This window comes from Tamandua tetradactyla, chromosome 11, assembly GCF_023851605.1.
Source record: "Tamandua tetradactyla isolate mTamTet1 chromosome 11, mTamTet1.pri, whole genome shotgun sequence".
NCBI classification, from domain to species: domain Eukaryota; kingdom Metazoa; phylum Chordata; class Mammalia; order Pilosa; family Myrmecophagidae; genus Tamandua; species Tamandua tetradactyla.
In genome coordinates, this window is record NC_135337.1 from 99,894,375 (window position 1) to 99,919,641 (window position 25,267).

The 25,267-nt window shown below is 36.4% G+C and overlaps 1 long non-coding RNA gene and 1 pseudogene across 1 annotated transcript; one reads left to right on the plus strand and one right to left on the minus strand.

Annotated features, from left to right (window-relative positions):
* Positions 1-36: 36 nt before the first annotated feature.
* Positions 37-14,974, plus strand: LOC143650883 (uncharacterized). The gene is made up of 2 exons (XR_013159716.1): positions 37-164; positions 14,910-14,974. It is a non-coding gene; the product is annotated as an uncharacterized LOC143650883 (long non-coding RNA).
* A 7,131-nt stretch (positions 14,975-22,105) lies between these two features.
* Positions 22,106-24,521, minus strand: LOC143650880 (F-box/LRR-repeat protein 14-like; annotated as a pseudogene).
* Positions 24,522-25,267: the final 746 nt, after the last annotated feature.

Here is a 25,267-nt window from a genome sequence, read left to right on the forward strand (position 1 = left end):
ATAAAACCCCTGGTGCATCACAAAGGGTATCTGTGACCTCCCACGTGACTCCCTACATTGGCCCTGCTTAGCCAGAATCCTTGCTGCCTCTATTGCACCAACTATCTGCCCTGTCCAGTTAAGAGATATCCACAGTTTTGTTGATGAATTTGTTGGACATCAAGGTAGGTGACCTGTCCAGGATCTCATTGCCATCTGAAAGCATGGCAGATCCAATCCCATGTTCTCAACTCAGAGTACACAGAGTTCCAGGGGACAAAACAGCTTAGCAGGGGGCTGTTTAAGTCATAATGAGGGGAGACTGAAGTCCCTCCCCCACAGCCTATTCCTTGTAACCTGACCAATAGAATCCCTGTCGGATACTCACTAGAATAGGGGTTGGAGGGGTTTCATAATGTGAGTAAAGGAACCTCTTTTGTTTTTCATTCCTGTGAATTTATGTTTGCTGCTATTATGACATGTAAATATTATCCCAAGGAATGAACTATGAACAGTTAGAATTGCAAAGCTTGCTTTATGCTGAGCAAAAAATAATGTTCCTAAAGAACTTTATATCATAGTATTTGATTCATGTCAAACTCTTTGTAGTCCTAAAAGGTGTAATCAAGTTCCTGAATACTGGTGTCTACCTGACACTATGTCTGGATTGTGTCTTCAGGTCTCTCTACATCTCTGTCACCATCCATATACAAAAAGAAGGAAAGCAGAATCCGACTCAGAGGACTACCAGGAGTTTTGCATGGTAACCAATTAAAGAACTCAGAATAGTACCAGTGTTCTCTTTTAACTCTTGTATGGTCTATTCTGAATTTAAAAACCCTGTGAGCAAGTCTCAGGGTAACAATTTGCCATATGAGTCTCCCCTTGATATATTGTGCCACAATTCTTACATCAAACTTATGATGTGTATGGTTCATCTATGTTTTTCCATCTTCCTCTTTGTAGTATTGACAAAGCAAATGAAATCCCTTCTCCATGTGTCTGTTGTTGGTGTGTGAAATTAGACTATTCCCAATGGGAATCATCTTTGATAGTAGGAATGAGTCATTTAACCTGAAGTTTAATTATCAAAATCTATAGGTATAGCAGCATTGCAGCAGGAGTTAACTGAGTCCATAATACTGGCTGACATGTAAAATCCATATTTCCCTGTGCTTTGGTCCCCATCTCTCCATCCTACATTTTAACCATGAACTCCAGGTGACCAATATAATGTGATAGATTTCCTTTGACTTGACCACTCCCATGGAAAACATTAAGTAAAATATCTTTCTATACATAGTAGTTTGGTAGAATTTTCTGGGTAGGAGAAATGAGGAACTGGATCCCCCAACTCTTGAGTGTTTTTATATCCCCTGATATTGTTAAATTGCACATTCTGGAAAAGCCCTCCTATATAGCTCTACTTACAGATCTTTACACTCTGAGTTGGAGAAAATTCTTGAGGATGCTGAGGTGGGAGGTAGAGAGTGGGGAAAATGTGGAGACCCCATGATCTGGAAATTGGGACCCTGAAAGGCCCGAGAAAAAATACAGAGTGGTTGCCAGAAAATGACATGCTCTACAGGTCACTGAATAAAAGGTCAGGGAAGGTAGGATGCTAGCTATGATTTCATATACACAAATGTCACATTTTTAGAAAAAAAATTAAAAGAAAGAAGGGCAGATTATTCCAAAGATAGTTCCAATTTTCAAAACAGGAACAACTGCATGCACCCTATAATGCACAGAATTTATTGAGTGTACAATATGAATGTATTTTCAAGATGCCACAGCATTTCATCTAAGTTGTCTAGTTTGTTGGCATATAGTTGTTCATGGTATCCTCTTGTGGTTTCTTTCATTTCTTCAGAGTCTGTCATAACACACCATACTTCTCATTTCTGATTTTGTTTATTTGCATCCTCTCTCTCTTTTTCTTTGCCATTCTTGCTATTGGCTTATCAATTTTATTGATTTTCTCAAGGAACCAACTTTTGGTTTTATTGATTCTTTCTATTGTTCCTTTGTTCTTCCATTCATTTAACTATGTTCTAATCATTGTTATTTCTCTTCTATTTGCTTTGGGGTTAGTTTGCTGTTCTTTCTCAAGTTCCTCTAGGTAAGCAGTAAAGTCCTTGATTTTTACTCTTTCATGCTTTTTTAATAGGCATTTAGGGCAATAAATTTCCCTCTCAGCACAGCCTTTGCTGCATCCCATAAATTCTCATATGTTGCATTCTCATTTTCATTCATCTCCAGGTAGCTACTGATTTCTCTAGCAATTTCTTCTTTGACCCACTAGTTGTTTAACTGTGAGCTACATAATCTCCATATTTTTATGAATGTTCTTGTTCTTTAGTGGTTATTGATCCACCTTCATTCCATTGTGATCAGAGAAAAGATTTGAATAATTTCAATATTTTTAAATTTATAAAGACCTGTTTTGTGCCTAACACATGATGTATTCTGGACAATGTTCCATGAGCATTAGAGAAGAATGCATATCCTGGTGTTTGGAGGTGCAATGACCTATATATATTTGTTAGGCCTAATTAATTTATCAAGTTCTTCAACTTTTCTATTTCCTTACTGATCTTCTTTCTGGTTGTTCTATCTATAAATGAGAGTGGTGTATGGAAGTGTCTTGCTATTATTGTTGAAATAGATAGCACTCCTTTCAGTTTTGTCAATGTTTGTTTCATGAACTTTTGAACCCCTTGATTGGGAACATAAAAATTTATTTTTTCTTGGTGAATTTTCCCTTTTATTCATATGCATTGTCCTTTGTCTTTTATGATATCTTTATATTTAAAGTCTATTTTGTACAATATTAGTGTAGCTCCTCCTGCTTTTTTTTTTGGTTACAACTTGTGTGAAACATTTTTTCCACATTTCCACATTCAATCTATTTGTATCCTTGTGCCTAAGGTGAATTTCTTGTAAGCAGCATATAGATGGATTATGTTTCTTAATTCATTCCATCAATATGTACTTTTTAATTGGTATGCTTAGTTCATTTTATTACTGAAAATGTTTTTCTTGAATCCACCAACTTATTTTTGGATTTTAGTCTCTAGATCTATATATTCTTTTCCCTTTTTCTATTTTCTTTCTTTAAATTACCCTTGCTCATATGCTTCAATTCTATTACCTCCTCAGGACTTGCTTCTCCTGTCTTTTTTTTTATTTCAACTGGCAGTGCTTCCTTTAGTATTCTTGTAGGGCCAGTCTCTTGCTGACAAATTCTTTCAGGATTTGTTTCTCTGTGAAAATTTTAATCTCTTCCAAAGATTTTTGTTAATTTTTTTATTTAAGAAAGCAAACAATACACTTAGAACTACCAGAAATGGATATCTTATTTAGCTTAAACATAGGCATATTTAAATAAAGTGTCCATATAAAACCTGCGTTTGCACACTAAGTTTCACAAACCAATTTAAAATTAAGGCAACAAGGAAGATACAAATGTTTTTACAATTAATATATGGAAATCTTAACCTAAAATGGATATCTTAGTTAGATTATCCATAGGCATATTAAACCATATTAAAAATATCTGAGTAATAATAGTACAATGTGTTTGTATAATATGGTTTTTATAATGTTTCATAAACCATTTTAAAATTAAAGCAAGGAAGGAAAAAAATCTATAAATACAGACATTAGAGTTACTTGAATTCTAAATATTAAACTGTATCTTAAATACTTTGACTAACTGTCAAAAACTGAATGTGTTCTCAAAATACCAAAAAAAACTTATTACAAATATCAACTTTGCTGTAGTAGTGAGCTATGTCACTAAATATTTTCAAATGTTTAATTTCAGGAATTTATTTTATCTGATATTATAATTGCCTATAGTTTTTCACCATTTTCTAGTTGTAAAATGTGACATATATTTATACAAAGAAAAGAAAAGAAAAAGCATGTTTCAACAAGCAGCTACAGAACAATTCCAAGATTTGTCATGGGCTGCCATGCCCACAACTCAGATTTTTCCTTCTTGCTGCTCCAAAACACTGGTGGCTTTATCAGAGTCATAATAATGGAATCATACAGTATATACCCTTTTGTGTCTGACTTATTTCACTCAAAATTATGTCCTCAAGGTTAAGCCACATTTTTATATGCTTTGGGACATCATTTATTCTAAATCCTGCACAATATTCCATTGTATGTATATATAACATTTTGTTTATCCACTTGTCTGTTGATGAGCACCTAGTTGTTTCCATCTCTTGGCAATTGTGAATAGTGTTGCTATGAACATTGGTGTGCAAATGTCTGTTTGTGTCACTGCCCTCAACTCTTCTGGGCATATACAGAGTATTGGTATTGCCAGGTCATAGGGCAACTCAATATTTAGTTTTCTAAAGACCCGCCAAACTGATTTCCACAGCAACCGAACCATTTTACATTCCCACCAACAGTGAATGTGTCTCAATTTCTCTGCATTTTCTCCAACATTTATTCTTTCCTGTTTGTTTAATAGCAACCATGTTTATATGTGTGTGTGAAGTGATATCTCATTGGTGTCTTAATTTGCATTTCCCTTACAGTCAATGAAGAGGAGCAGCTCTTCATGTGCTTTCCAACCCTCTGCATTTGCTCTTCAGAAAGGTGTCTTTTCATTTCTTCTGCCCATTTTATAATTGGGTTGTTTGTTCATTTGTTGGTGAGCTGTATAACTTCTTTATGTACACAGGATATCAAGCCTTGATCTGATATGTGGTTCCCAAGTATTTTCTCCTATTGAGTTGGCTGCCTCTTCACCTTTTTATCAAAGTCCTTTGAGACACAGAAGCTCTTGATTTTAAGGAGTTCCCACTGTCTATTTTTCATTTCACAGCTTGTGCTTTAGGTATGAAGTTTAAGGAAAACTCTTATTACTAGATCTTGAAGATGTTTCCCTATATTTGTTTCAAGAAGTTTTATGGTACTGGCTCTTAGACTTGGGTTTTTTATCCATTTTGAATTAATTTTAGAGTAGGGTGTAAGGTATGGGTCCTCTTTCATTCTTTTGGCTATTGAAATCCAATTCTCCCATGCCATTTATTGAAAAAACTATTCTGTCCCAATTCAGTGGATTTCAGGGCATTATTGAAGATCAAATATCCATAAATTGGTGGTCAATCTTCACACTTTTGATTCTATTCCACTGGTCAGTCTTGCTGTCTTTGTGCCAGTACCATGCTGTTTTGACTCCTGTGGCTTTATATAATAAGCTTTCAAGTCAGGAAGTGACAGACCTCCTAGTTCACTCTTCTTTTTTAGTATATTCCTTGCTGTTTGAGATCTCTTTCCCTTCCATATAAATTGGATAACCAGGTTTTCCAAGTCTTAAAAGTAGATTATTGGGGGTAGGCCATGGTGGCTCAGCAGGCAGAGTTCTCAGCTGCCATGCTGTAGACCCAGGTTCAATTCCCGGTGCCTGCCCATACAAAAAGCAACATAAAGCAAAGAAAAGGCAGGATTTGGGGATTTTTATTGTCACTGTATTGAACTTGAAGATCAGTCTGGGCAAAATTGACATCTAGATGATATTCAACCTTCCCATCCATGAGCATGAAATATCCTTCCATCCACAAAAGTCATTCTCCATTTCTTTTAGCAATTTTTTTGTAATTTGCTGTGTATAAGTCCTTGACATCCCTGGTTAGCTTCATACCAGATACTGAACTCTTCCAATCACTATTCTGAATGGAATTTTTTCCTTAGTTGTTACCTCAGATAGGTCACTGCTTGTGTCTTGCACATCACTCCTGTATTCTGCCACTTCATTCAATTTGTTTACCAGCTCAAGTAGTTTTACTGTAGATTTCTCAGTGTTTTCCAAGTATAAGATCATGTTATCCACAAACAATGAAAGCTGTACCTCTTCCTTTCCTTTTTGAATGCATTTTATTTCTTTCTTCTGTTCAATCGCTCCAGCTAGTACATCTAATACAATACTGAATAATGGCGGTGACAATGGACATCCCTGTCTCACCCCGATCTCAAGGGGAATGCTTTCAATCTCTAACCAATGAGTATGATGCTTGCTATGTGTTTTTCATATATGCACTTTATGATATTGAGAAAGTTTCCTTTGATGCCTAACTTTTGAAGTGTTTTTATCAGGAAAGGATGCTGGATTTTTTCAAATGCTTTTTCAGCATCAATCGATATGATCACGTGATCTTTCCTGGTCAGTATGTTAATGTGCTGTGTTACATTGATTGATTTTCTTATGTTGAACCACCCTTGCATTCCTGGTATGAGTGCCACTTGATCATTATGTATAGTTCTTTTTAATGTGACATTGAATACAATTTGCTAGTATTTTGTTAAGAATTTTTGCATCTCTGTTCATTAGGGAGATTGATCTGTAGTTTTCTTTTCTTATATTATCTTTATCCAATTTTGGTATTAGAATTATGTTAGTTTCATGAAATGAGTTAGGTAGTATTTCTTTTTCTTCAATTTTTTTGAAGATTTTGAGAAGCATTGCTGTCAACTCTTTTTGGAAAGTATCATAAAATTATCCTATGAAGCCATCAGGTCCTGGGCTTTCATTTGTGGAAGATTTTTGATGACTGATTGGATATCTTTATTTGTAAGTAGTTTGCTGAGTCTTTCTAATTCTTCTCGAGTCAGCATAGGCAATTCGTATGTTTCTAGGAATTTGTTCATTCCATTTAAGTTATCTTGTTTTTTTGAAATATAGTTGTTCATAATACTCTCTTTTGAGTATTTTTAAAAATTTTCTTCATGAGCTTTGGTAACAACACCCCCCTCATGTCTGATTTTATTTATTTGCATCCTCTCTCTTCAAGTTTATTAATTTTCTCAAGGAACCAACTTAAAAAAAATTAATTAAAAATTAAGAACAAACAAGCAAAAACATTAAACATTGACATATAATTCTGTTCAAGGAACCAACTTTTAATTTTGGTGATTCTTTCTATTGTTTTATTGTTCCCCAGTTTGCCTATTTCTGTTTAAGTTCTATTATTTCTCTTCTTTTATTTGCTTTGGGGTTAGTTTGTTGTTCTTTCTCTAAATTCTCCAGGTAACCAGCTAAATCCTCAAGTTCTGCCCACTCTTATCTTTTTTTAATACAGGCATTTGGGTCAATAAATTTCCATCTCAGCACTGTCTTTGCCTCATCCTGTAAGTTTTAGTATCTTGCATTCTTATTAACATTTGTCCCCAGATATTTACTGATTTCTTTACCAATTTCCTCCTTCACGAACAGACTATTTAAGACTGTGTTGTTTAATCTCCACATAATTGTGGAAGCTCTGTTTCTTTGGTGATTATTAATGTTTAAGTTTATTTCGTTGTGATCAGAGAAAGTTCTCTGGATAATTTCATTCTTACTAAATTGATAGAGGTTCAGTTTATGTCTAGTATATGATGTATTCTTTAGAATATTCTATGTGCACTAGAGAAGAATGTGTATCCTGGTGTTTGGGGATGTAATGATCTATGTATGTCTATTAGATCTGACTCATTTATTTTATTAAGTTCTCTATTTCCTTAGTGATCCTCTGTGTTGTTCTCTCTATAGTGGAGAGTGGTGTATTGAAGTCTCCCACTATAACTGTTGATATGCTTATAGCTCCCTTCAGTTTTCCCAATATGTGCTTCATGTACTTTGGGAGCTCCTTGATTGGGAACATACACATTTATGATTGCTATTTCTTCCTAGTGAATTGTCCTCTTTATTAATATGTAGTGTCCTTCTTTGTCTCTTATGATATCTTTGCATTTAAAGACTATTTTGTCTGATATTAGTATAGCTACTCCTGCTTTCTTTTGGTTATATCTTGCATAGAAGATATTTTTCCATCTTTTCACTTTCAACCTAACTGTGTCACTGAGTCCAACATGTGTCTCTTGTAAACAGCGTATAGCTGGATTATGTTTTTTGATCCATTCTGTCAGTCTGTATCTTTTAATTGGTGAGTGTAGTACATTAACATTCAAAGTAATTACTGTAAAAGCAGCTTTTGATTCTTCCATCTTGTCCTTTAGTTTTTATTTATCAGATCTATATATTATGTTCCTGCTCTCTCTCTTTTCCTTCAAATTACCTTTACTTATATTCTTTAATTCTGTGCCCTCTTCCAGACCTCTGTCTTCTGTCTTTTTTTAATCAGCTGGCAGGGCTGCCTTTTGTATTTCTTGTAAGGAGTGTCTCTTGTTGACTAGTTCTCTCAATCTTTCTTTATCTTTGAGGATTTTAATCTCTCCCTCAATTTTGAAGGATAATTTGGCTGGATTAGGAATTTTTTGTTCAAAGCCTTTCTCATTCAGGAGCTTAAAAAATCATAATACTGCCTTCTTGCTTCCAAAATGCTTGTTGAGTAGTCTGAACATGTTTTCTCTTGTATGTAGTACATTGCTCCTCTCATGCTGCTTTCAGAACTTTCTGTTTCTCTTCAACATATGACAATCTAATTAGTATGTGCCTTGGAAGGGACTTGTTCAGATTTGTTCTATTTGGAGTTCCCTGGGCCTTTTGATGTGCATATTTGTGTACTTTATAAGGGTTGGTAAGTTTTCTCCAATTATATTTTCAACTAACCTGTTATTCATCATTTCCGTATGAACCAGTTGGATTTTCCCATCTTTCTAGCTATTTGTTTTGTGTGTGTGCTCTAGTTCTATTGTTCTATCTTCTAGCTCACTTATGCTTCCTTCTGCTTCTTTGAATCTGCTATCATGTGTTGCCAATGTATGTTTTATTTGGTCTACTGTATTTTTCATTTCTGTGAGATCTGCCATTTTTCTATTTAACCTTCCAAGCCTTTCTTTATGCTCTTCTAGTGTCTTCCTGATGTCCTTTATTTCTTTATAAATATCCTTGAATAGATTTTCCATATTTTGTGTCCTATCTGGAATTTTGATTTGGTCATTTGGCTGGATCATTTCTGCTTGGATCTTCATGTTCTTGATGATTTTCTGTTGTGTTCATGGCATTTGATTATCTTGATGTGGTTATAATGCAAGTTGACTTCTTTCACTTTCTACAGTTTTGTATTTACATTGTTTTTGCTGAATGTTTCCTTTTGCATTTTGTCAGTTATCCTCTGCCAAATCAAGGTCCAAATCTCACGTAGAGGATACAATTCAACTTAAGCATCTATTATAATGTAGGATGGGGTGGGCAGATACTCCAGCTAAAGAATGGCTGCCCTCTACACAGAAAACCCAAGCTGAACTCTTAGCCTATGAGCACATACGACAATTTTATTGCCTGTAGTGTATGGCTGACATTACCAGAGGTTGAAATGAAAAAACTGCCTGGTATAATGTAGATGATGGGATCCAGAGGTTTAGAGATATTGAAATGTTAGAGCAGATTTATCATGTAAAGTCTGCTCTTACCACCCAGGAATGTCCGGAGGATGCACCTTTTTACCAGAACTGTGAGAAACAAATTTGAGAGACTAGCAGCAGCATCCTTGAAAAGCTCTGTAGTTGCAGTTCTCTGTAGGTCAAATATTATGTGGGAACTGCCATTACTGAGCTGGAATCCTTAAACACAATGAGGATGACCAGATCTCAAGTTGGCAGAAGCCAGATGGCAGCAGTTAATTGCCAAAGACAAGGTAGACATGACAATCATAATGGATAGCAGACTCAAAGCAGAAGTCAGAATAATCTGACTCACAGAGACTTGTGGCATTGACTGGTAAATCATGGGGTACTTAGAATTACAATAGAAGGGCAGTCTACTAAATTCTTGTTTGAGCTGTATAAGCAGAAGTGTTCTAGGTCAAGTGAACAGAAGTCTAACTTGAACTACAAAAACAGAGTGTCACATCTCCTTAATCAATTTCAGACTTGAGAGAGTTTACAGACCCAGAGCCCCTTGAATGACAGGGGGGCCAGGTCTCTTTGGAGGAGGACCCTGTTACACTGCCATAAATTTATACTGTTAGTCTTCCTCTAAGCCCTCCTCAAAGAGACTGATGGCCTTTTACCAGGGTAACTGTGCATTGGGGAAAATGAAATGATAAGATATTTTGGGGATTATTAGACACTGGTTCAGAAGGGACATTAATTCTAGGGAGCCCAAAACATCACTCTGGCCTATCAGTCAGAGCAGAGACTTATGGAGGTAAGGTGAGTGATGGCTCAGGTCTGTTTCACAGTGGGTCCAGTAGGCCTCCAGACCCATTCTGTAGTTATTTCCCCAGTTCCAGAATGCAAAATTGGAATAGACATACTGAGCAACTGGCAGAATCCCCACATTGGCACTCTAACTCATGGAGTGAGGGCTATTATGGTGGGAAAGGCCAAGTGGAAGCCAGTAGAACAGCTGTTACTTAGCAAAATAGTAAATCACAAGCAATACCAGAATCCTGGAAGATTGCAGAGATTACAGCCACTCTTAAGGACTTGAAGGATGCAGGGGTGGTGATTCCCACCACATCCCCATTCAACTCTCCTCTTTGGCCTGTGCAGAAAACAGATGGGTCTAGGAGTATGACAGTGGAGTATTGTAAGCTCAACCAGTTGGTAACTCCAATTGCAGTTTATTTCCTGGAAGTGGTATAATTGCTCGAGCAAATCAATACATCCCTTTTTACCTGTATGGAGCTATCGATCTGGCAAATGCTTTTTTTCTCAATAGCTGTTAGTAAGGACCACCAAAAACAGTTTGCTTTCAGATGGCAAGGTCAGCAACATACTGTCACTATCCTCCCTCAGGGGAATATAAACTCTCCAGATCTGTGTAATAATCTTGTCTGTAGGGATCTTGATCATTTCTCCCTCTGACAAGACACCACACTGGTCCATTATATGTGCTGCTTTTAACAACTTTTGAAGTGTTTTAACATATATAGTTTATTCCTTGAAAAACCCTGTTCCCATCTTATTAAGAAGGGGATATGAAAAAGAAATTCCTCATTAAACTAAGTACAAGTACATAGGCAGCTATCTCAAGTGAGCACTGCTGTCCATTACCTTGATCTTATTGATCTTCTACACCTGATGCTATGTCTATAGCTGAAGCCTTTCTCCATGTGTTCCTCACACGTGGCACCATTTGTGGGTGACACCACCTATGGCAGTTATTCTTTGTCCCGCAAAGAATTAGCATGAAAAGAAACACTTTTTGACACAAAGTCAGAAAGCAGGAAGGATCTGTCCCAAGAGAGAGACAGAGCCTTGAGTTTATTTCTTGCTAGCTATTTATCAGGTAAAGGGGCCATTTGGAGTTAAGCTATCCATTGAACAACAGCAGAGGTTCCTACTTGCCTTGAGGAGGTATCTTTAATTTTAAGAACAAGGCAGGAATTTTCTTTGAGTAAGAGGATAAATTTCAGATAAGCAAATGCCACAGATAAGCAAAGCAGACAGATATACAAATGACACAACAAAGCAGACAAACATCTTAAGCTGTTTAACAGCTCTCATGCTGTTAACTGCAAACAGAAAAACAGACAAGTACAGTGGTTTTCTACTACTTGAGGACATGAAAACACAGAGTAAGCTTACAAATGTTTTAAACATATCTTCCTCTCAGGAATCCATTATATAAGAAATAAAAAATAGCTAAACAACAATAACAGCAGCAGCATCTCTAACAATTACAGAAGATCTGGGTCATTATATTGACAATTCACAGGATTCAGAACTGTAGATGAGGCCAGAACTTAATGCTGAGTGTAAGAGCATTGCACATTATTTTCTTTTATTGTTGTTTGAACATCAACCTGAAAAGGGGAAGACAGCCTAAAGAAGGGATGTTCTTTGGATTACTGAATTCTAAATAAATCTACTTTTCTCTTCCTATTCTTTCCACAACTGTGCATTTGTACTCGTGTATGTGTTACCTTTATGTAGAATCTTATTCATTTTGCTTGCCTACATCTTCCAGTAGGCCTAAAGAAGACTGCCTTTATGACAGGCAAGACAAAATACTTTTTATGAGAAATGCTTGCTAAATGAATGGAAGGTAAAATAAAGAATACTTGTCAGCATGGAGCACTAATTGATTAAATATACTTAATATCACAGCAAGTACTTTGGGGTTACACTAGTAAAATGTTTTATGTCCGAAAAAAGACCTGAGTTAACTGTACATACTGGTTTCAGTTCTATTTATTTACCAAATATTTCTGTTAATCTTATTAGGAAAATGAGTTCTCTAATTTCTAATGGAGATAATGTTACATTTTCAATTCTGCACTTTCAAACTAGCAAATCATAGTTATCTTACTGTTTTAAGCTTTTTATCTTTGCCTTGAAAACTACTGTTTGTCAATGAATTGGGTACTACTTGATATTATAGGGAAATATGTGTATTTATTATTTTAATCACACACCTACACACCTGCAAACTTTGAAATATATTACATATTAAGTTCATTATTTTATTGTAGCTCAACAACAGAGAGAGAGGGCATGTGATGGAAAAGAGTTTTAAGAATTTTAGCACAAACAAGTAAAACAAGTAGGATATTTCTACCTATACAGTTATTATTTATGAAGTCCAATGAAGCACTATAGAGTCCAAGGAACTATTTGTGTCCACTTAAGTTTTATTTATCTTCCAAAATAACCCTGAAAGTAGCAGTTAGTTGTTAAGAAAATATAACTGCTACACAGAGGTATCAAAACCTATAAACTATGGAACTTCTTTTTCCAAATGAGCTTTATATTTTCTAAGGGTATCAGGAGTGAATTATTTTAGATCCCATAATAGAAGGTGGTAAAGGATAGTATGTATGAACAGGAATCTCTTCAAATCATTTCAGATACATAATTTTTAGAGGTGCTACCACAATTGTGAACTTGGAAATTTTATTGGCTTCTGTCAGTACTGTAAGAAAATGAAGATCATTTAAAAATTACCAACTAACTTTATGTTATTAAATAATTGCTCTTTTATACTGTCTCATTGAATTTAAGTGGGCTCTGATTAGTAAGTGGTTGACTTGAATCCTTCTCTGACTTCTGTTCTTGCTATTCATCAGCTAGGTCAACTGGCAGGCCTGAGTTAGCCTTAATGGCTGGATCCAACTTCATTGAGGTGACACTTTTCATCCTCTCTCTATTTACATATCACCCTGAACTTCATGTCAGCCCTTTCTTGCTATTCCTCTTCATTTACCCATTCACTGTTTGGGGGAAACTTGACTAACCATGTTAATCAGAATTTTCTCACAGGTTTCATATACCTATGTACTTTATTCTTAGCAATTTAGCATTCATTGGTTTTTCTTATTCCACTACCGTAAGGTCTAAAACACTGGTTAGTTTGCAATCCAAACAAAAAACCATCTCTTTTGTTGGCTGCTTTGCCCAAATTTACTTTTATCTTGGTTAAGTGTGCAATAAGTGTTTTCTTCTGGCACCAGTGGCCTATGACCACTACATAGCAATCTGTAATCCTTTAGTATATTCAATAACCATGTCCCAGAGAGTGTGTAACTGGCTGGGAGTCATGCCATATGTGATAGGCTTCCCAAATTCTTCAATATCCATCTGCATGATAACTAGTTTTTAGTGTCTGAAATTCTAGTATCAATCATTTTTCTGTGACCCCACAGCTCTTCTGGTCCTTTCCTGTACAGATGCATCCAGCATAGAATTGTTGATCTTTGTCTTAGCTGGGTTCACCCTAATGAGTTCTCGTATCACCATCACAGTCACTTACGTTGCCATCACTTCAGCCATCCTGAGGATCCAGTTTACTACTGTCATTTCAATGCTGAATCCTCTTATCTATAGTCTTAGGAGCAAAGATGTGAGAAATGCTTACTTTAGAATCCTACGTAGAAAACTATTTCCATGACCAATCTATTTATCTAACAATGAAAACAAGCCTGGATAGTTTTAAAGCCTTCATTTACTCCAACAATTGGAAAAATATTACAGTAACCTCGCATGGAATATTACATATTAAATGAAGGCTTAGAACTTTTAAATTTGTGACATGTATTATAATAATGTGTTTGTGTTGAACACTGACTAGCTATATTAGGGAGTCATTTAGACACATCAATTATCCAGAGCATGAAATTTATGCCTTACCACTGATGTGTGAGCACAGGAACACCATAACCTTTGAAAAACATTAAACTGTTGTTCAATGTTGCCAAACATTCTCTTCTCTTGCTGTTAGTAATTGAGAGGAGAGATCATGTCAAGTGATTATAACATGGGGATTCTTAAATTTTATTAATGCAAAAAAGCAGCTGATAGCCTGAGAGCAAAGCAGAAAAAATAGTATAGGACTAATAAAATTAAATATAAGCACCAGTGAAAATATTGGGTCAGTTCAGTGAGGTGCAAGCACTAACAGGACCAACAAGTAATATGGAGACATTTCTTCATAATGTGGGAACATTTTGCCAAAATCATTAAAATTTTGATCATTTTTATGTGTTTAGATATAATTTTGATTTTTGATTATATAGAAAAATGACCTTTTTATGAAATAGATTATGTTCTTCATAAAAGCAGCAGAGCTTAATTTCCACATAACTATACCATGCCTGTCTAAATTCAAAGAATTATTAAACAAACATACATGAATGCATAAATAAATGACTGACTAGCTATAGCATATTTCCTCCACTAGTTTAGGAATATATGGAGAGATACTTGTTTCCAAATCCTGCAAAAAGCCTCTGGTAATAAAGAATCTACAGTGTTAATATGAAAAAAGAAAGGATTTTTGTTCCCTGAAGAGAGAATTCTAAGGTTCAATAATTATTTTTAAATGTAACCCAGAGGAATGAACTCTCCTTGACATTGTTACAAGATCCTTCAGTACTGTCTTTACTGTGCATGAGTCCTTTGTAGCAATCAGACGAATGAAGGGGGACATCATAGTTAAGATGCATATTGAAAGGAATAAAAATTAATTTGATCATGTTAAGATTAAATGAGTGCTTGTGTAATATTTCTCTCTCTCTAAGATGAAGATTGCAAACTTCTTGAGAAAAGGAATTGCTTATTCTTATTTATTCTTCACAGCATCTAGTAAGTATCAAATGAAAATATGCAAGTAAATGTTGTTTGTGTTTTGATATGTGTGAGGATGTGTTATTAGATGCATTAATTTACACCCTCATGGTAAATAGCAATAGTTTTCTTGGAATTTTCCTAGCTTGTGGAAGCATAGTGATAACTCATTAAGGCCCCAAACTCTATTTTATTCAGGGTTATAATTTTCATGGGCATTTGAACAGACTTGCACAAACTGGGATTCAGAAAATACTTGATTAGAATAATTGCCAAAATATTTATTATGTGTATATTAAGTATGGTATAGTGATTTACAGATATATTCCTTCTCAAATGATGTCTTTTCTAAAGGATTTATATAGGGAAATAAGACTTTAACAGAGTTATACTTTGTGTATATGACTATATGTAACTGGTGTCAACTGCAAAGAAATTCTTATATTCCATGTATCAAAAACAAAAATTTATAGGAGCCTTGGTAGTGACAAGATGTAGCTTACATGATGAAATCTGTGTGTGTCTGTGTATGAATGTGTGTATATTTATGTGTATTTTGTATTGTTTATATTATAATGCTTTAATACTTGTAAGCTTCATTGTACAACGTAATATTTTATATTATAAATTTCTAATATAGTGGACATCTAATGAAGGGCTATGGCATTATTGTAGGGATATATTGAGTCTACTGTTCATTTACTCATTACTTTTCATTATATTATACATTTTCCTTCTCAATAATGCTGTTATTGTGAAGATTTTTCATGATTGAGAATTATTAAACTGAGTATTTTTTTAATTTCTTTTTTCCACTAGGGATTTTCATTTATTCTTTCTACATATAATGTTCTTTTTAAAATAACTGTAAAACATTATTACTTTCATACTTCTCTCTATCTATCCTGGTTCTAATTTTAAGGAGTTTTATTTTTCTGTACTTGCATTGAAAATGCATTCTTCTATTGTTAATTTCAAGAAACTTGCACAATTCTATATTTAATATTAATCAAATGATATATTTAGTAGTTCTCTTAAGATTATTAATGTTTTCTCACTGTTCTGATTCTAGGAGAAAAACCATGTCATACTTTATTTGCCCACCCTAAGATGTAAGTGATGTATTTTATTTGTCCAAATTGCAAAAATTCCCATATTTATGCCTCTCAGTGTGATCCTCATATCTATCCCCATTATACCTCCTATTCCCTTTTATAGCTCCTTTATCTGCACCTTTCCTTTAGCCTCCAGCAATATCCATCTTTCCAGAATGAGTCATGAATTTCTTTGCCACCCCTTATCTTTCTCTCACCTTATTCCCTCAAGATCCTTGCTCCCTTCCATACAGATTTTCCACATCATAATGTTTGGGATTATGTCCACAGCAGTAGCCATCATGTCTGAAATTTGTCAGATATATTTTCTTTTTTTAATATATTGAGAAAATCACATTAAAACGTTTGCTATATCAAGCTTCAAAATGAAGATAGTTATTTTTGCTCAGTTTAAGATACCTGTTAAAATATCAAATTTAAAAAGTAAAAGAATATTAGTATTAACAGTTTCATTTCAAAATTATTTAATTCCCCCCAAACATATCATTTAATGAAAATAAAATAAATAGAATAAAATTAGCTTGTCTATATCACGTAGATTCAGACTCCTTCTTAAATCCGTACATAACAATAGAGGTTCATTTAAAAATAAACTCAAGACTATGAGTTGACTATTAGAAGGTAGTATGAATAGATTAGGATTTTGCATAGAAAATTTGCCTTTCAAGATATAGAAGAGTGATAAAGCAGCTATCTAAAAATACTTAAAGACAACAAATAAGAAAGGGGATACAAGAAAGAAAAATATATTTTAATGAAGAGAGTAGGGATACTGAGGCAATAAGATATAAATATATAAGACAATCCCATCTTAATATTATTATTTATTAAGTAGAATTAATTCCTCTAAAATGACAAGTATTACGAAAGTGAAAGAAAATACTAAATTGAGAATAATATATTTCTTACAGAATTTTTACCTAGATACAGTGATGCAAATCATGGGGATAAAAGGACACAAAATAACTAATTTGATGGAACATTGTTTTTCTGTTACATTTACCTGAATCTCACTTCCTCTGGGTATTTTTATGGATCGCTACTTCACATCTTACAAGTTGAACATATATGACTTTATCACGGAAGATTCTCTGAAAATGAATTCTTAAGAGAGCAAGCCCAACTATCCATGCACACCTGCTGCTTAGTTTTCTCCATAGCACCCATCACTATCAACGTCCGTGTACTTCACCATTTACCCCACCTCACCCTACCCCCACAATAGAATGTCATTCAAGGTCACTCTTGTTAGAACTCCTCACTGTCACTCACCTGCATAGCCCACCCACTCCACAAGGCCTTTGCATTGGTGTACCCCTTTCTGGAACACTTTCCTTTCATGTACCTGTGTGACTAATTTTTCTGTTCTTCAAGTCCTTGATCAATTGCCAACTTTTTCATTGAGGTCTGCCCTGACCTGACCACACTAATTCCAGTTGGTTCCTCATGCCCTTGTGCCAGAATATATCTTCCACTATTCTATTTCACATTTTTTTTAGAAATAGTGCTTTTCACATTCTAACATGGCATATCACTCATTTCTGTATATTTTTCAATTTCTTCAAACTAGAACCAAGAGAACAAAACTTTTATTATTTTGCTACACTATATAGACAATGCCTGGTATATTTCAGGTTTTCAATAGAATGTTTACTGGATAAATGAATAAAATGCCATTGTGTGTTTGAAAATAACACAACCTGTGTGTAATCAATCCAACAAGCACAACACATTTCAGAATTTTAGTAAGCGAATAATATAATTGAGGAGGTTAAAATTGCATATCAACATTTGAAACTTACTTTCTCAGCATCTATGACTCATTTATACAAATTCATTACAATTAATCTAAACATTTCAATAAATTTACATATTTAATATAGAGGTATCACATCTCTGAAAAAAAACTTTTTAATTTAAAATTACTATTCGAAATATAAGAACTGGCCAAACTGGTCAACTTGAAAATTAAAAAGAAAGCTGAAAATACAATCTTCCTATTCTTGATTAAATGGGAAATAGCGATTTGCTTCTAGACTATTTATATAATGGATACCAATATAAGTCATGCATATCACTGAATATAAAGTAAAAATAAAATGATTCTTAGATAAATAATGGAAATATCAAATTCCTGTACCCTTAAAAAAGTAAATAATATAAATAATAAAATTAATTATAAGAAAGTGTTGGAATAACAACAATAAGGTCAGCCTAAAAAAGTAGAGGAAATAAAAATAATGAAATTGAAATAGCATTAAAGAATTGGAAAGCCAAAAACTTTCTTTATCAAAAAAGAAATAAAACTATTTTTAATAACCCCCTTCCCCAACAAAAAGCACAGGAAGAATAATCTATGAGAAGAGAGAGACATAAACATCAGAAAAGAAGTAATGTCTAGGATATGAATCTATATCATCATTTAAATAAGAAGAGATTTAATATCTCTGGTCAGACATTGGTGTTTGCCATGAAAAAGTGGCACAAAAATTTCCATAACAATCATAAATACCTCCAAACCTGGACAAAATGCACATGGCAATTGCTCTCAGGCACTGGACAACAGGCCTCGAAGATCAGTTATTAGTGAGATTCTGTAATTACATGAGAAGAACATTGTGCTTACCCTGTCTTTCTAGATGGCTGAGCAGGAAAATAAAGACTGTAAGCAGAGTACAAATGTCTGGTCTTGCAGAACTGAACAGAAAGAAATTGGAGGTTCCAGCAGCTAAAGATATGCTACTGAAGACAGAGAACAGAAGGAAGTGCACTAAATGTCTGTATGGTGATTCCTTGAAGGTCCTAGGCTGAAAACAGGGCTCCAAATATGCAGGGGAACTAAAAATGTTTATATGCTGCTACAGGGTTAAAAGCAGAATGTAACTACAGAGTTCATGAAGGTCTGGGAGGAACTGGAGTTATGTCCCAGATATTATGAAGAATATGATTGACTCAGGAATGAAGTTGACACAAAAAAGCCACAAATTTAAAGTAAAGATCCTGCCCATGGAGTGAAGGCTGTACCTTAAGATTAAGAAAAAAAAAACACAAAAAGAACTTTCTTATCAAAGAAAAAAATAATGGTAGCAGTTTAAAAGGCACTGAGCAATTTATTGCCTGCCAGAACAAAATTGAATAACATTTAAAGGAAGGCAACATTATCCAAACCCTAATAAAACTGGACAAGCAATAAAGCAAGAAAATGTAAACTATTAATAAAGTAGTTAAAATAAACATTTTTCAAGATGATCCAGAAAAGAATGGTAAAATACTTGCAATAAAAAATTATCTGGAAGGGTTAAAAGACTAATCTGCAGATTGGAGCCATAGAGGAATGTATCAGTAAACTCAAAGACAGATCAATAAAATATTTTCAAACTGAAAAAACTAGGCAAACAAGAACATAGCCTAAGTGAATCAATAAAATACAAGAAAATGTAGACTGGTTTTTTTTAATTTGGAGAAAAACATCTATTACATCTGAAGAACCAAAACAAATGGTCACACACAGACACAGAAAAGCACCCTTCCCCACACCCACAGGAACGCACTTAGGCATGTTATTGTCAAGCTGCAAAATATGGACTATATAAAGAAACACTTTAAACGACCACATGGAGCAAGAAGAACACATTACCTGCAGGGAAAAACATATCAATTGTGGCAAACTTCTCATCACAAACCATAAGCCTTGAAGACAAAAAAAGTCTATAAGGAAAAATAATTCTGCATCTATTAAAAATACTCTTTAAAAAAAAGGCTGACATGGAGACATTTTAGATAAATGAGAATTCAAAAAATTCATTGCCAAAATCCTGCAGTATAGGAAAAGGCAACAGAAGTTCTTCAGGAAAAAAAAAATGATATCAGGAGAAAAATGTATGATATGATAGATATAAATGATATTCAGAAGAAAAATTAAGAAAAAAATCAGGCCAAAGAAACGAAGAGCACCAGGCACAAGAAATATTTTTAAATTCTGCAAAAGATGACTGAGCATACATGACAAAAATAACAATATTGTATTTTATTATTGATATCATTGATTTTAATATTGATTTATATGAGACTAGAATAAATGGCACAATGGCAGAAATTACAAGGAGTAAATAGAATTTGAATTTAGGGCTCTTACACTTTATGTGAAGCAACATAATATTAATTGTAACCACACCAAGATAAATTAGTAATGTGAATTTTATCCCTTAAAGTATTAATTAACAATGTAATAAAAAGAGCTATGTTTTAAAAATTCAATACAGAATACAGAAGGATGGTAAACAGGTGGCATAAATTGAAAATAACCCATTGATAATTATTTTAAATGTAAATGGGCTAAACACTCCAATACAGGACAGAGTTATTGAGAATTAACTAAAAGGTAAGAATCAACTATGTACAAATAAGTATACATCTTGTGAATTATATATCTTGAGAAGAGAAACTTACTCATACTGATTTTACAAGGAGTTAACAGTAACTGCTAAGGAGGCATTCACTCAGAAAATCACCTTTAGATTCTCACTTGGCTTAAACCAAGGTTACCTCCGTCAAATAAATCCATACTGGCATTTCAATCTTCAAATAATCCTGTCTTAGCATCACAAACTCACTGATGAAAACAAAAATTGCTTTAACAAAAGTTCACCATAGATTATCGTTTTCTAAGTTCCTTAACCAAACCAATAAATTCTCTCCTAAAATTCTGGAGTGTGAACAGATTAAGAGTTACTTTTAAGTCTATATGAAAGTTGATTTCATTGATGCTTATCATGAAAAATTCATAAGACAAACATCTGAACTAAATATGATTAGAGAAAATCAACTTTAGCCACTTTTTATTTATGTATTTATTTATTTTGGGTACATGGTCTGGGAATCAAACCCAGGTCTCCCACATGAAAGGTGAGCATTCTACCACTGATGCACCACCACCCATGCATCCCTTAGCCACTTTTTCTAATAAATTAAAAATTACAATTCTCAGCAATTATTTTTACTTTCTCCTCTCAATTTTCTTTTAAGAAAATAAAAACCAAGTATACTAAAATTTTATAGAAAGTTGCAAATTGTTATATATGAATACAAAAATATATCTACTGTGTAGATGGATTAGGTGACTCTGCCAAACCAGAAGAAATAGACTGCACCATGTTTTCCATGTGATGCCTCAAAAACACCCATTCACCAATAGGTGCACATGCCTAGAGGGAAGTGAGTGCTGGGGTGCACCCAATTCAAAATACCAGAAACTGGGGATGTGCTGATTTGAAAGGATGTATGTCCCCTAGAAAAGCCATGTTTTATTCTAAATCCCATTTTGTAAAGGCAGAATAATCTCTATTCAATACTGTATGTTTGAAACTGTAATCTGATCATCTCCCTGGAGATGTGATTTAAAGAAGAGTGGTTGTTAAACCGGATTAGGTGACAACATGACTCCACCCATTTGGGCAGATCTTGATAAATTTCTGGAGTCCTATAAATGAGGAAACAGTTTGGAGAATAAAAGAGATTCAGAGAGGACAGAGAGTCCATGAGCCAGAGACCTTCGGAGATGAAGAAGAAACATGCCTCCCAGGGAGCTTCATGAAACAGGAAGCCAGGAGAAGAAGCTAGCAGATGCCAGCATGTGCCCTTCCAGATGAGAGAGGAACCCAGACCATGTTCACCATGTGCCTTTCTAGATGAGAGAGAAACTCTGACTGTGTTTGCCATGTGCCCTTCCACTTGAAAGAGAAACCCTGAACTTCATCGGCCTTCTTGAACCAAGGTATCTTTCTCTGGACACCTTAGATTGGACATGTCTATAGACTTGTTTTAATTGGGACATTTTTCTCAGCCTTAGAACTGTAAACTAGCAACTTATTAAATTCCCTGTTTTTGAAAGCCATTCTGTTTCTGGTATATTGCATTCCGGCAGCTAGCAAACCAGAACAGTGAGGAAAGGTGGAGTTTCAATATATAATAACCACCTTCAAGACATAATCTGCATCTCAAACATGCAAACAAACAAAAAAAAAAGAATTCAACTGTTATTTCTCCCACATATTTGTGCTATAAATTGAGTCAAGATTTAGAAACACTATTGGGTCCTCAAATCCCAAAGGATAAGAAGAAAATTATAGCCAGAAAGTAGAAGTGGGACAACACTGGATGGATGATGGTCAGGAAGAAGCCAAAACAAAAAAGATGTACAAACCCAAAGGACAGGCTTCCAGTCTAGGCACAAAAATGTTGCAGTGTCAAAATATCTCTCTTGCAGAATTCCAGGGCTTCAGAGAAAAAAGTAAACTAAAACGAGGTAGCCACACACACACACACACACACACACACACACACACACACACATAGAATATTTTCAGCAGCAAAAAAAAGGTACTTAAAAAAGACTGTGATTTTAAATTCCTTCCAAAAAAGATAAAAGATAACAATTAAGTGCCTACCCACGCAAAAGAAAAAAAAAGATAACAATTAAATGAGCATGAATATCAGAGTTTGGTAAAAGAAGTGATGAGAAGAGACGAGGCCTAGTCATAAAACTGGAAGGATGAAATGGCTATTGTAGTTGGGTTTGCTTTTTATATACATCAAAATAAAAACCAGATCACAGTATTCAAATGAAAGCTTAAGTGAAGGCAGACATTTTCCTCTACTTCCTAGGTTGAAAGGCCTAGTCACTCTCCTCTGATCTTCAAATGCATCACAGTGGGCAAACAGTAGCTGTATCAGTCCTCCATTTCCCTGCAGAGAGGAGTGGGTAAGTAGCTGAGTTCATCTTTCCATCCTCAGGGGAAAGCAGAGAGGATCAGGCTACAGTATCAGAGGAGTGATGTGGTCAAGTTGGTTTCTATCCCCAGATGGGATGAGAATGGGCACTTGGTAGGGATGGATGCTGGAGGTGGGAGGAAAAATGAACCTGAGGCTTCCTGTCTTTGCCCCATCCCATCCATTGCAATGATTTATATATACTTATATAAGGAGAGAGAGGAAGGGGCAGTGGTGGTGATGAGGGAGGGAGGATGAAGAGGGCAGGACAAGGGAAGCTGGAGCTGCTGCCCTCACCTGATCATCTCACTTTCCGTCATCTGCCAGCATACCAGGTTGAGTACCTTCAGGCAGGGCACTGCATAATGCTCTCCAGGTCGCTCTTGGAGATTCCTGTACAGCCATACAGGTGGATCGCAGTGACCTGGCTCAGGTGCTCAGGGGTCAACTCCAGGCCCTTGATTGTGAAGCACACACCCTGCCTGTGGCACCATGCAGTTGTTGCCAACATCACTGATGTGTAAGGAATAGAGGGAGAGGGGCTTGAGGCCTTCCAGCCCCTGAGCTATGTAGACCAGACTCTGGTCCCCCACCTTGCACAGGACACATCCAGCCCTGATAAGCGCAAGCTGCCAATGGCCAGATGCATAATGCCTGCGTCACTGACGTTGTCACAGGAGCGCAGGCTAAGGTCGTGTAGGCTGTCCATATGCGACAGGGGCAGGAAGCCTGAGTTCGAAATGCCCCCACAGAAACTGACGTTGAGGAGCCTCAGGCTCATCAGCCCGCGAGAGATGTGCTTTAAGGACACATCTTAAGGACACTTCTGGCTGTCTTGCTCTGTGACTGTTGCAGGCCCAGGAAGCCGCACTGTGCTTCATGTCGGCCAGGTGCCCGATGCTCATGTCCAAGAGGTGGTGGCAGCTGCGGAGGTTAAGGCTCTTGAGGCGCTGCAGTTCCCAGGCAGTGAGCAAGGGGCCCGTTTTAGTGATGTTGCTTGCAGCCACCCAGCTCCAGCACCTCCAGACACTTGAGGTCCTGGGCAATGTGGCCCTGGCGGCTGATGGTGATCTGCTTGCACAGGCTAAGGTTGAGGGCGCGCAGAGAGCTGATCTGCACCAAGCCTGGCCCAGCCCGTTGTTGGTGAGGCTGTAGCAACCGCTAAGGTTGAGACTCTCCCTGATGGCCACGCCCCGGATCACGTAGCTGAGGCTGCAGCAGAGGCTCCGGATCTGAACCCGGCGGATGCCCTAGGCTTGCAGGGTGGGGAAGGGCGACGGGTTAGATGTAGCTTGGCCTCCACACCCCGCCACACCGACTTGTAGGCGGCATCGTGCCAGGCCGTGGACCTGGGCGGCGCGCGCCCGGTATCCCGGACGTCCAGGCAGCCGAAGATGATGCCATGAGGTGTGTGGGTCCCCATCTTCCCCCTCCCCACTCCGCGGCGCCAGGGAGAGGAGGGGCGACTTTGCCGCCCTGGCCGCCGCCTCGGCTCCTCCTCCTGCTCTGTCCGTCCTTCCTGCCTGCCTGCTTGCTGGCACCGCCTTCGCGGGCTCGGCTCAGTCCTCCTTTCATAGCTCCGCGATTCCGGCAGGCCCCCCGCCTCCTCGGCGAGCCTGGGGATTGGGCACTTTGTTAGGGCGCCGCGGAGACTTTCTGTTGCCTTTGTGTCTTCCCGCTTTTCAATCCTCCCATCGGCCGCCCGCGCTCGGCCGCCCAGGACCGGGTCCAGGAAGCCAATCTGGGCAGCCGGGCTCACGTTCCTTCTCCCCCTGCTTTCTGGGGCACTTGGGGTCCTCCCACCACACCTGCAACACCCTCACCCCGGCCCCGAGGACGCCTTGGCTGGAGCACGGCTTGTCTCAGACCCGGGGTAAGCAGTCGAGCCGCGAGTTTCCAATTGTGCTAATTTTTAACAGCAGTTAACCTTTGTTACAAAGGATGAAAGTTTATTAAACTAGTTATAGCATCCATTGTTTACGTTCAGTGTATTTTTCCCATATGCCACTCTATTATTAATTACCGTGTATTGTTATCACATATTTATTATAACCCATAAAAGAACATTCTTATGTTCTAATATAGTCGGTCGTCTAAAAGAGTTCAACAGGCAGTACAGTCTAATGTTTTATCTTAATTTTTATTACAGTAAAATCCCAAACTTTCCTCTTTTACACAAATTCACCTATATAGTTCAGTGCTGTTGATTACACTCATGGTAATATACTACCATCACCATCGTCCATGTCCAAATCTTTGTCAAAAGACTATATAGAAATTCTGTACAGTTTTAACTCTCCATTCTCTAAGCTCAATCTATTTTCTGGTAACTCATTCTAGATTCTAACTTTATGAGTTTGCTTATTACAACTAGTTCATAACGGTGAAATCATAAAGTATTTGTCCTTTGTGTAGGCTTATTTAACTGA